General features: G+C 39.4%; 1 protein-coding gene across 3 annotated transcripts in view; it reads left to right on the forward strand.

The window, feature by feature from the left end:
* The window catches only part of FAR2 (fatty acyl-CoA reductase 2), a 137478-nt gene that overhangs the window by 40817 nt on the left and 83051 nt on the right, over positions 1 to 13610 (forward strand). The window contains exon 2 of one of the 3 annotated variants that reach the window (XM_047740139.1): positions 4484 to 4617. The exons of the other annotated variants lie outside the window; for them this stretch is intronic. The gene's annotated coding sequence lies outside the window, so the exon portion shown is untranslated. The remainder of the gene's footprint in view (positions 1 to 4483; positions 4618 to 13610) is intronic. 3 annotated transcript variants of the gene reach the window in all.

Here is a 13610-nt window from a genome sequence, read left to right on the forward strand (position 1 = left end):
CATGACTCCAAAATAGTGTTGATTATTCCTGTTGGTTCTCCATTGCTGATGATTAGTTTGAGGAAATAAGTTAGTCTGTCAGCAAGAATTCACAAATTATGTTATTCTACATAGAATTGTGGGGTTTTTTTTGCTCTTTTTAAAGATGTTATTTATTAGAGAGCACAAGCAGGGAGAAGGAGAAGCAGGCGCCCAGCCGAGCAAGGAGCCCAATGTGGGGTTCAATCCTAGGACTCCAGGATCATGATCTGATCCGAAGGCAGATGCTTAACTGACTGAGCCACCTAGATGCTCCTTTTTGCTTGTTTTTTATGTGATCTAATAATAACATATTTCCAATCAGCATCTATAAGTATTCTAAATATTTTGTGCTCATTATCTTAACTAATCTCCACTAATCCTATGTTATCATTGCCATTTTACAAATGAGGAAAATAAGGTTAAGAGAGGACAAGTGGTAGAATCAAAATGCAAAGTCACACCTATCTGGTCCAAAGTCTACTGTTTAGTGGCTCGCGGAAATCCCCATACAATGATTACATTTTTATTTCTCCAAGTAAAATACAGATGTGTCTTGGGGTATACTCAAAAGATAATGGCAGAACCTTCTAGACCTTTCAAGGAACTATTCATATTATCAAATGAATATTTATTTAAATGATGAACATGTTGGTAGTCAGGTACTCACACTCTTTTAAGAACTCACTGAGAGATTCATTCATTTCCTTACCAACAAAAAACAGATTCTGGCATTCAAGTAACATTCTAGTAAAACAATAGTCCCAAATCCATTCTACCTATATCTTCATGAAAAGTCTGAGAAACAAGAAAGAAATCGCAGTAATATTTTTCCAGAAGATGAAGCTCTTCTGGTTAAATTGTCCATTCAAACCTGAAAATTCATGGAGACAAGGTAATACAAGTGATTTTGTAATTCATTTTACAGATGACTTCTGAAGAAAGAACAGATACTTGATGTATCATATTCTACAGAGAAGAGAAGCACTTTCTAAACTTTAATTTTGCTAAAGTTTTGACTTAAACCTGTGGTCTTTGTTTTGTGTGACATTCTAACAAGCAAGGACTCTTCTCCTTAAGCCACAGAAAAATAAATGATAATATAGTAACTCTCCCACCATCATGTAATTATTTTTCCGTTATCATTTTTGCAGGAAAGCAATTCATGCTGCACATCTACCCTTCTTTGCAGAGAATTAATAGAGAGGTTTCCTTGGTCCTTAGGTTCCCACTGGAGAACCCTCAAGAGTGAAGCTCCCAGTATAAATTAGTGGGAGGGGTCTACATACTTTTACTTGGGCGTCAAGGAAATCTTGAAAGTCATGGCAGTTGTATGGCCATCCATCTCTGAGGTTACTAAAGACTATTTCCCACAATCTTGTTTGGTCTACATGAAAACTATGTGTGTATGTGTGTGTTAGTGCAGGAATGAAGGCTGTAAACGGGTGGGGCCTTGATCACCACCAACACCTTACAACCAGAAGAAGACTTTGAGTTAGACAGACCATAGGTCAGAGGTAAAATGTAATCTTTCAGTAGGATCCAGATGGCTAAGACCCAACCTGATTTCATAATCCGTAACTGGACAAATACCACAGTCAACTTACAGCAACTTGTGTCTTGGGCATAGCAGCAAATGAGAAACAGATCTGTGTCTTAAGAAGAACTAAATTTGTTCTTCATATAAGTACAAATCATTAGCTTTTTTCTTAAGGGTCTGCGCTAAGTCAGCACTAGGCTGGCACTGGAAAGACTATGGAGACATGGACCCTTTCTTTGTTGACCCGATGTTCTCATGGAATGGCTGCCAAAAGTACATACAAGATAACACAATTTAAAATGCCATACATTCCTTTTATGAAGGAAATTAATATGAATCTGAGAGAAGCAAGGACAAAGACTCATTTACTATACATAGGGAGTTCAGGAGGGCTTCTCTGGGTTTGTGGCATTTAATCTGAAGCCTGATAGATAGAGCAGAAACTAACTTTGTGAAATGTGTTCCCCACAGAGGGGCAGCCTATACAAAGGCCCTGACATGTACCTACACAGCTGCCACAGGCTTGGACAAAGTCTATTTTTCTTGACAGAATCACCTGATGATTCTTTGTAATATTGTTAAGTATTACATTGTTGCTTTCATGGACACCTTTGAGGCTTTCCAGCGAATTATTGTTATATAGTGAAACCTCTCATTTGGAAGTATTCATTCATTCCTTTCAGTCTATAAACATCACCCCATGTACCTGTGAGTGGGCATGTAGCAGAAGTTCATGCATTTTACTGTGTTCAGAAAATATTGTTCATCAGGTCCCTACCACACCTGAATCATTACAGAGATTTTCGGGGGTTGTAGAGAGAAAGATCTGTCAAACAGGAATAAAATGTTTATTTTCTCTGGTCTCAGCAAAGAACAGGCCTGGAAATTTTCAGTGTACCAATATGTTATACAAACCTTTGCTCTCCGACTCTGTTCTGCTAATCTGAAAGCACAAAATTTCCATTTCACAGTGTTTGTTGAGTGATTAAATGGGAAAAGGGAGGGAGGAAAGGAAGGAAGGAGGGAAGGGAGGAAGGGGGAAAGGGAAAGAAAGAAAGAGAAAGGGAGGGAGGGAGAGGGAGGGAGGAAGAAAGGAAGGAGAAAGAAGAAAGAAAGGGAGGGAGGAAGGAAGGAAGGAGAAAAGAGAGAAAGAACCTATGTGATATTTGAGCTCTTGCTGTTTTGGTAAGTATGTAGCAAAAGAACAGTCAGTGCAGGGCAGGCTGTGAAGAAACAGAGACCAGTGAAATGGAGAAAAAGCTACAGATGATCTTTTAAATATGAATGAAATCATGGTACTGGCCAAACTCAAAGAATTTCACACAAAGGGAAGAACAAAGGCAGCCTTAGAGCTTGAAAGGTTCTCAGAGACCAGTGGCATTCTCAGAAGTCTCATTCTCTAGGATATAGCTACTATGTCCTGTAGCTGAGCGTCGAAGGAAGGTACAAGCAGGGAGTTCGTGGTCTAGAGATTATTGATTTTTACTTTCATTTGTCTTTAAAGAAGACTGTATTTTATTTTTTCTGACTTGTGGCTACCAGCTGTCCATTATGAAAAGATTTTTTTTTTTAATCAATTTCTTCTGCCCTGATGAGAGCCTAGAGACTGTGTCTTTAATGATTACATTTCCCAGAAGTAGAAGTATAACAAAGATGCCCTTTCTTAAACGGTACTTCCCTCAGATATACTCTCTAATACTTGGCTCCGCTCCAAGTGGTTTGCACGAGAACACATGCTCATCCAATTAGAATGGTCTTGCACCACTGGTTTGTCTGCCTTTTTTTCTGGAGAATGGGGTGCAAATCGCCAAAAGATCTGGCAATTCTCACCTTTGTTTACAGTGGGACCTAGCACTTATCTTTCATCAGGTTTTGAGTCTCGGATGACAGTGACATTCATACTTCACTTGAACTCTCTCAGATTGTTGCAATGTTCCTACAGAGTTCAGGACTCAGAATAACTAAGGTACATACTAGAAGTGACACCCAGGTTTACCTAACACAGATTCTTGCCTCGTCCAATTTGAGACTGATTGAGAAACTGCCAAATTTCCTAGACCTTGGCTTGTATTCAACTTGACACAAGGACGCAGACCCTGACAGCTATACCCACAACCCTGTGGGGTGTGCGTCTTTCCCACTAAGCTCAGGATGTCATGGATAAAATCGTGTTTGACTCTGCTTCAGTCCCTTTGACCCCTTTCAGGCAATCAAAAATACTTATTGACTCCTCACTAAATGGAAGTCACAGCGGGATTCAACTCTGTTTCCACCTCTAATTGGGGGATGAAGATACACAGACATTTAAGGAAGGGAAAGAACAGTGAAAGTGCTAATAACCCATGACGTGAAATGACAGGAAATCCCTTATCATAGGCCAGAGGACTGACCTAAAGTGTGGCTGAGGTGGGATTGGCAGACAGGCCTGGATCCCAGAAGAACCCAGGCAGGTATCATGGATAAAGCAGGATCTGATTTGGGCCTTGGATAGGCCAGCAGTTCTCAACCCTCCCTGGACAGGAGGGCCATCTGGGGAGGCTTAAGGAATGCCAAAAATGCTTGCACAGGCAGAAAAGAGGAGTGGGGGTGCCATGAGAAGGAAAAGAAGTTTAAAGAAATAAAGCTTGTTTGGGCACAGTAAAAAGTGAGTGTAGGAGGAGAAAAAGCAAGAAGGCAGAAAAGTCAGATTTCATCTGATTTTTGAATAACCTCGTGTGCCAGGCCAAGGAATTTTGGAAACATATTTGGGTCGGAATCATGGGGTATATTTAGCCATAACACCTGATTTTTACAGCTGGAGAAGGATATCAGAATTCCTCTCTAGCTCATAACTCCTCACTTCCCACTTCCACCCCCTGCTTGAAAGCCTATGTCTGACAGAAATTAAGTGTAGACACATGTTAATACTTTACCTCATTTTCTCAGATACAGGATTCCCACTGTTACTGGGGGTGTGTGGAGATTCATGCCAAAGTACAACCACTTGTGTAGAAGAACTCCCTTGAGTGATAGCCAGAAGGGGGGACCACTGAGACAGCAAAGCTGGTATCTCCTGTAGGGTAAGTATCACAGATAAAGCTCTCCTCCCTTTGCCTAGGATGAGGGGACTCGGCGCTGGTACTTCCTGAATCTCACGGATGCTTGCACCATGGCTTCGATCTGCTTGCTCCCTTGATTTTGCTGTCTCTCTGTCTCTTTCTCTTTTTCCTTGTTTGAAGGGTAGGCCTGAGTAAAATTCCTATCCTGTTACTGCAGATACTGGGCTGAGAGAGGTTGGATAGATGGAGGGAAGGATGGACAGATGGGTAATTTTTCTGACGTCCACCCGACTAGAAGGAAATGGAGCTTGCAGCGGGCCTTTCTTAAGATCCTTTGCAGATAAAAGTCTGTCAGATCTCAAAGGAGGTAGATTCCACACCACTGCATTGAATTTAAAACTGGAACGCAGCACATTACCCATCAGACTCTGCTTATTCATATAATAACTTACAAAGACTTTTTCAAGTAAGTCTGTGTTTTAGCATCAGATGTATTTCCTCCCTACTGAGCTAGAACCTTAGCATTTCCTGGCTGAGCAAGAGCGTTAAGCAGTAACCCAACCTGGGGGGCCGGGGCAGGGAGTGGTGGGGACAAACAACCCACCACAGTTTGAAAGCAACTGAAGTCCTCTTCCTGTGCTTCTTCCTCTAAATTGGGTTTGAAGACTCTGGACACTTCTGGTGAACTCCACGGAACGCTTTGCTTTCTGCCATCTGTTCACACTCATCAACTCATTACTGAGCAGCTACAGACCAGACAGAGCAGTTTTGGGCCCAAATGTCAGTAACACAGGGACTTGAGCCTGCCACTCGGTCCACTGAAACAGGACAAATAGGCCTTATCAGAGGCCAAGAGTCAAAGCATGTTCTTTTAATTTTTCTGCATAGCCTTTCTTGACAGGATGTGACATGTGGCTAGACAAGTTTCACACTCGTTTTCTTCTTCATTTACACTTCTACAATCAGATTTTACCAAAAGGTTTATTATGGTTACTTGCCTAGGAAGAAATGCAGTTGTCTGATCTTCAGCTCTTAGGAGGTCGTTATTGAGAACTCGGGTCTGGAGCTGATTGCACAAGAGAAGAAAAACAAAAGGGGGTTTTTTTGGCGGGTATCACTCTGGAAACAAAATTATAAAACATGAGCCAATTAGAGAATAAATACTACCAAAATGAGAGATACTTACAACAGCTGCAGTCCACATTTTGAAAAGGAAATGATCGTGTGCACTGGCGTGTTTATCTTAAACATGAGATTGGACTAATGAGGGGAATTTAATTTCCAAGTAGTGGGAGGAACAGGAACGAAATCACGGGAGGATGTTCCAGTGGCAAATGCAAGAAAATAATAGGACCTAATGTGGGAAAAGCAATCTGCACTAGGAGCACTAGGTGGATTAATCTAGAGAAGATGAACAGAGTACTCTGCAAGGGAAAGCAGGGTGAACAGGCAGACCAGTTAGGTGACTGTTGTAAAAATCCAGCCAGCAGGTAATTTGGGCCTGAGCTAAGGTCAGAGCCCTGCACAGGCAAAAAAGGAGACAATCAAAGAGCAATTCCACTGGAAGAGTCCAAAGATCATGTTTCTTTTTTTTTTTTAAGATTTTTATTTATTTATTTGACAGAGAGAAATCACAAGTAGGCAGAGAGGCAGGCAGAGAGAGAGAGGGGAGGAAGCAGGCTCCCTGCTGAGCAGAAAGCCCGATGCGGGGCTCGAACCCAGGACCTGGGATCATGACCTGAGCCGAAGGCAGCAGCTTAACCCACTGAGCCACCCAGGCATCCCCCAAAGATCATGTTTCTAATTAAAAAGGAACATTGGAAACATTGGAGAACGTTTAAGAGTTTAATGAAAAGATGTTTTCCTCTGGAATCGGTGCTTTCTGCAAAGATTTTTGCCTTTAGAACTGCTTTTGTCTTTACACGTGTGTGCCTCTAAAGTCTTCTCTCACTACCTTTTTCTTTTTGTTTGTTTGTTCATTTGTTTGATGGATGGGGTGGGTTAGGTCAGTCATCAGTGTATTGATTTTACGGTCAGATGAGCTTGCGGGGCTCCGGGTCATGTAGAGCTGAACGTGTGCAGCTCAGACAGTGAGGCCTTCCTTTAGAACAAGTATGTCTTCATGGTTCCTGAAGGCCATTTGGATCCGCTGTGGGAGCGGTGATTTCGCCACTTCAGACTCTGGAAAGAAGTCCTCCCTGCTGCTGAATTCCAGTCAGTCCTACGGGTAGAAAACCGGAAGTTAGGCCCTAGACAGGTTGGGTGGAAGTGAATAGTGGATTCAGTCTTGCATTGAAATAGCCTCCCTGCCCTCAGTTAAAAACTGTATTAAGACTTTTCAGCTCTAAGAAAGGACACACACAAACACACACGTAAGCAAAAGTACAATGGGCTCAAAATCAAATGAGCTGATTTCAAACTCAGCCCTGTCCCCTCCACACTCACTCATAGACACTCATTGTGTGACCTTGATAAGCCACTGAATTTCTTCTTATTTCTTACATATTTCCCTTGCTTCAGCTCACCAGTATCATAGCAGTTGTTATTGTGGGTGAGACAGCTGATAAGTGTTTCTATAAGACAGACAAGGAGACAGAACCTCAAAAAGTTGTCCAAAGTCGGGTACTTATAAGTGGAGCCCAGGACTGATTTCCGAGCCTAGACTCCTGTGCTACCTCATGCCAGGGGCGCTTGTGGTCAGGTAGAGCTTACGGTCATGATTGGCCAGCTCTCCAGTTGGCAGTAGTTTGACTTTATTAGTTATACAAATAAAAAATGTTCAAGTCTGGATGCTTTAGTGATGGCAATAGGAATGGTTAAGTCTTCCACAGCTTCTTGGATTTTTTACTAAATGTTTGTTTTGATCCTAAATTGTCAGAGGAGTGTGCTGGCTAGCCCAGATTTTTTTGAATTTTACTCTTATAAAAGTGGTGTCATTTATATGGGGAGGGAAAGTGATTTACTACTTTCAAGTATATATATATATATGTGTGTGTGTGTATATATATGTATGTGTGTGTGTATATATATATACTTGAAAGTAGTAAATATATATATACACATATATATACATATACATACACACACACACACACACACACACACACACACACACACACACATATATATATATATATGCACATATATAAGTTTTCATTTACCAGACTGCACACATGGGGCTAATCTTTCATCTGGGTTCTGTTGAGTCACATTCTTCTTACTGATATTTTTAAACAACCCAGGCAAAGTTAGATAAGCTCCTCCTAGCCTCTTTCTCAGACTTCTACAAAGTGCTTTACATTTACAAAGTTCATGCACATCATTGTGTTTCACTGACAAAAATTCTGTCATGTAAGTGTATAATAGCAACTTGTAGAGAAAACTGTATACAGAGGAGGTAAGTGACGTGTCTAATATGTGGCTGGCCCTGGTTCCATGGCGATTGCACTGGCTGGGCCATCACAATCAAGGGACTCCTAGCTGTAATGGTGACTTACCTGATGGTCAACTCCTTTGGAGCTTCCTTAATCATAGCTTTAGGAAGTTAGTTTGTGAAAGATGGTGCTGTGTAAGCATTGTGAGCTGAATTTTGTCCCTCCAAAATTCACATGTTGAAGTCCTAACCCAGTGCCTTGGAATATGACTATATTTGGAAATAAGGTTATTGCAGATGTAATTAGTTAAGAGGAGGTCATACTGAAAAGGGGTGGGCCCATAACCCAACATAATCCAACATGACTGCTGTCCTTAAAAAGAGAGGGAAATCTGGGGGCAGCTGGGTGGCTCAGTTGGTTAAAGTGTCTGACTCTCGGTCTTGCCTCTGGTCCTGGTCTCAGGGTCATGGGACTGAGCCCTACATGGGGCTCATGCTCCGTGTGGAGTCTGCTTGAGATTCTCTCCCTCCTCTTCTCTCTCCCTCCTCCCTCTCCCCCCCCACACTCAGGCTCTCTCAAATAAATAAATAAAATCTTATAAAAAAAAAAGCGGGAAATTTGGAAACAGAGACAAACATACAAGGAGAAAAACCACATGAAGATTGGAACTATGCTGTCACCAGCCAAGTCTCTACCAGAAGCTAGGAGAGAGGCCTGGAACAGACCCTAGCCCAGCATCTTGAGGGGGAGCATGGCCTTGCCGATACCTTGATTTTGGACTTGTGGCCTCCAGGACTATGAGACAATCAATTTCTGTTGTGCTAAGCCAACCAGTCCACAGTACTTGGTTAATAACAGCCCTAGGTAACTAATTCAGTGAGTCACAAGGAACGCAACAAGATAGTATAAACCAGAGCATAGAATAAATTTAAGCTCTTTCTCTGAATGGCAACATTGATTGAGATCATTCAGAAAGTAAGTCTTTGGATAGAATCAAACACTTTGAAACACTAAAGAAATTGTTGTCCTGATACACCCTAATTTGCTTCTTGGATTAATAGACTTTCACGTTTGGAAGGAATAATAAGGTCACCTGGGTCAGCCATCCATCGGGTAATTATGGCTCTTCAGCAGCATACCAGCAAAGTAGTTTTTCAGCCTCTGCTTGGATACATCTAACTCCTGAGGCAAACCACTCTATCTTTAGCATGTCTGATGATTAAAATATGATTTCTTTTATAAAAACTGAACTATACCTATCCACAGCTTTCAGCCATTTATTATCATTTAGTTTCTTAAAACAAGAAAGAACAGATGTAATTCTTTTTATGCATCAGTCCTTTCGATGTTTGACAGCTATCATGTCCTCTATAAGTAATTTGTTCCCTAAACTTGCCCTTGAGTTCTTTCAACTATTGCACATATGACACAGTTTTTAGTGTTTTAACCTTTATGTTCAGCTTCATGAAATGTGTTCCAGTTTGTCATATGGTTTTTAGAATGGAACATCCAAACTCTGGTTATAATCTAAATAGTGCAGATTAGAATTAAATACACTATTATTCTAGATGCTGGGTTTTTTGTTGTTGTTGTTGTTTTTCATTTTAGAGAGGGGGGTGGGACAGAGGGAGAGAGGGAGGAAGAATCTGAGGCAAGCATGCCTAGCCCAGAGCCTGTTGCGGGACTCCATCTCACAATTCTGAGATCATGACCTGAGTGGAAGTCAATACTCCAATTTGTAACTGACTGAGCCACCCAGACGCCCCCTAGGTACTGTTCTTAAATGCAACCTAAGATCACATTCATTGGGGTTGGATCATCTCTGTGTTCAGTAATATTGCACTGAAATTAACTAAAATTCCTTAATCATCTTTCCCACTACATAAGCTGCATAATGATAAGCTCTGATCTGATCATCAAGTACCATAAGTGGCCTGGCAGAAAATAGGAGTTGACACGTCATCAAATGAATGAATGAATGAATGAATGAATGATAGACACACAGATGGACTAATACAAAACCATACATTCCCCTGAACTTGCCCAGTGTTTTTTTCTTAATTCAAAGGAGAGAAACTTACTGATTGTACTTTGTTTTGTTAAATTCAGGCAGAGAATAAATACTGTCTAGCCAATCAAGAATCCTACCATTCATCACATATCATCCAGACAGCAAAGATCTTCCTTCTGTTTACAAATTGTTTCTTCTGCACACTGCACACACACAATAGCATTGAGAAAGATAGCCATTCAAATACTTGACTTGTATTTGTTTTTCAGCTAAGACTTGCTTTATATCCCGGAATGGTATTTAAGCCCTCTGTTCTCTCCATCTATAAAATGATGCTAATATAATACAGAGTGTATGTGTATGAATTTAGTAGATTATGTATGCGTATGTATATGCATATTTGTAGATGACTACATATCAGGATTTTGACACTAATAAAAAAAAGGCTGTGTTGAGTACTTTGTTAGTAGTTATAATTATAATGTGGTGACTTATGAGATCAGTTTTGTGCCTATATGTATATAACAAGCCAAAACTATAACTTTTATGTAAAGGAGAAAAGAGTGTGAGTTACATTCTATTTCCATTTTCCCAATGAATTATTCAATCTTCTAAAATAATTGAGTCGATCTCTTGTGCTAGATTTTCTATGTGTTAAATGAAGAAAATTCTTCTCCTTGACCCTCAGGGATATTAAAGGGCCGATGGGATATATTCATAAAACACTATATGAATTAGAGGAAAACGAAGTCTGACAGTGTCTTGATAGAGACACAAACCTTCTATATACAGGAAAAATCAATGTTTCAGGTTCTTTTTTTAAATAAGTAATTTTTCACAAGTAATATTGTGAATAGCTTGAATTCTCTACTTGAAATGCTTTGGCTGTCTTAGTCGCCTTGTTATCAAATTAATTTAATTATAGTCCTCTTAATAAGGAAATGTTTTGTGTTATCTTTTTCTTTTTTAAATGAAACGTGAATATATCTTCAGTTTTCCATCTAAATCAGAAATTCTAAAACAACATTAAAACAGATGTTCCAGAGGTTTTATTTTAGTGGCATAAAATGAAACCACATTAATTAACTAAGAGTACAGCCCATAAATGGTAATGAACACCGACTCAATAGGCTCCCATTTTGTCTTTGTCGGAAGAGCTACTAAACTAAGGAAAGATGCCAGTGTGATTTTTTTTTTTTTAATCTAATGGAGAAGTCAAACTTTGCAGTGGGATATGACATTCTCTATAAATCACTTAACATAGAAATTAAGAGTGACTCATATACAGCTCTTTGGTAGCCCAGTACTACAGCATATTGTTTAAATCGTTGTCTATTTTGGAATAATGTGGGACTCCCTAGCCCAAACTACTTAACATTTTGCTCATGGTCATTTGTTATTTTCAGGTAAATCCAGCTGCAAATATTATTTCTGCAAGTATATCCTTATTTTATGAACCAGAATGCAGATCAGACATATTTTTCACTTAGTATATTGACTTTTTTCCATATTATTAAGTATGTCTAAAAATAACCTCATAGTATTTCATTACATGGCTAAGCTAACTTCTTGATTTTCCTATTGCCAGGTATTTATTTTCAGTATTTCCCCCTACTAGAAGCAATGCAATGATGAATGAGGACAAAAGTCTATTAGAGGAAATAGAAAATTAGAGAGCATGGGACCAGCCTTGTCAGGTCTTGGGAAATAGTAAAGGACAAAAAACCTAAGTGATATTGGGGGAAGCCTTGGAGGTATGATAATGAAAACAAGTGGACACCAGGAAGGGAGAGAAAATGTCAAGGATATAATTTACTGGCCAATACAGTCCTTCCCAAATCATCCTTCTATTTGTTGGGAGGGTGCCCTGGCTCTACCAGAACTCTGAGGACCTATCAACAAGACTTCACTTGACCTGAATAGAAAATATATCCATATCTGTGGTTGACATGTCCTTTGTTTGTAGTAGTAATATTTGGCTAACCACTTTTTAAAAATGGTAGCTAGAAATTCCCAAGGTATATTCAGAAAAATTTTATTCTCTCTTAAATATACATTCAAGATAAAATAAAAATATATGAGTCTGAAGGGGCACCTGGGTGGCTCAGTGGGTTAAGCCTCTGCCTTCAGCTCAGGTCATGATCTTAGGGTCCTGGGATCAAGCCCCACATCGGGCTCTCTGCTCAGCAGAGAGCCTGCTTCCCCCTATCTCTCTGCCTGCCTCTCTGCCTACTTGTGATCTCTCTTTCTAAAAGAAAAAAAAAAATATATATATATATATATATGAGTCTGAATCTGAAACAGTGTAAGGCAAATACATAAAAATCTGGCTTCTACTTCTACCTCTGCCCTAAAAACAAAACAAATGTGTTCTCTAGAGAAAAAAAAAAAAAATTGCTACATCCGGTGACCCATTTCCAGTCTTTATTCTTGCCTATTCCATTTACCACTGCTCACTACTATCCTTGATAGGTCCTCTTCATGATTGTGACCTCTACTCTTGGTTTCTATTTTACTCCTGTCGCTGCTCTTTCTCTGGCCCATTTTTCATCTTTATACTTAGGGTTACTCAGGATGCTATATCTTCTCTTGTTTCGTCTTTTGCTGTCACTCGATAAAGTTATCTATTTATACTCTGTTCCATATGCGCATGACCCCAAATTTGTGTCCAGCCCTCACTTGTTGCCAGATCACCAAGAAGGAACTCAATTTAAAAAAAATTAGACACCTAGAAAATGCTATAAAACAAAGATAAAGAGAAAAATCTTAAAAGTAGCTGGAAGGGGGGCGGGGAGTTACGTTCAGGAAAACTACAGTAAGAACAAGGACTGACTTTTCTGCAACAATAGAAGTCAGAAGATAATGGAATGATATCTTTAAAATGTTGAAAATAAAAATCTACCAACTTAAAATCCTGTATCTGAGGTAGGGACTATTATTACCTAGGGCTTCTATGAGAATTACATGGCTTAATATTATAAAATCACTTGGAACAGGACCTGGCCCGTAATAAACTCTAAATAAGTGTTTGTGACATAAAAACTACATGGTAATTGGGACTGCAAATTGCTGCAATCTTTCTTGGAAAAAAAAAATGCTTGAAAAAAATGGGACCTCAAACATTCTAACATAGGTGGTATTTATTTTCTTCTTCATACTTTTCTCCAATCATGAATACTATTAAACAGGACAATTCTGATGGAAGGTATGCTTCATGAGAACAGGGTCTTTGTAGTTCGCTGCATGCTTCAGCACCTAGAACAATACCTACATGTTCAATAAATTACCTCACACCATGGGTATGAGAAAATCTTTTCTTGAAAATAATTTACAATATTACATTGCAACTAGGTAGAAAGAAAAAAAAAAGGAAGAACAATTAAAATTTAGATCAATTTAAGTCCTTAAAAATGATTTGCATAATATAAGCAATTTTGCAAATGATTATATTTATAGTGCATATATCATCTCATTTTCAAAGTACTTTGGGGATGAATAATGGCATCATTTGTTTCCCTTTCTCGAAAAGCCTTAGCGTTTTTTTATAATTTAGATGCAGACAACTTTTTTCTTCTTTTGGGGGGATTGAAAAATTGAATGAATAAAAGAAGCATTCAAGCTAGATTTAG

The sequence above is a fragment of the Lutra lutra genome, chromosome 8, assembly GCF_902655055.1.
Source record: "Lutra lutra chromosome 8, mLutLut1.2, whole genome shotgun sequence".
Taxonomy (NCBI): Eukaryota; Metazoa; Chordata; class Mammalia; order Carnivora; family Mustelidae; genus Lutra; species Lutra lutra.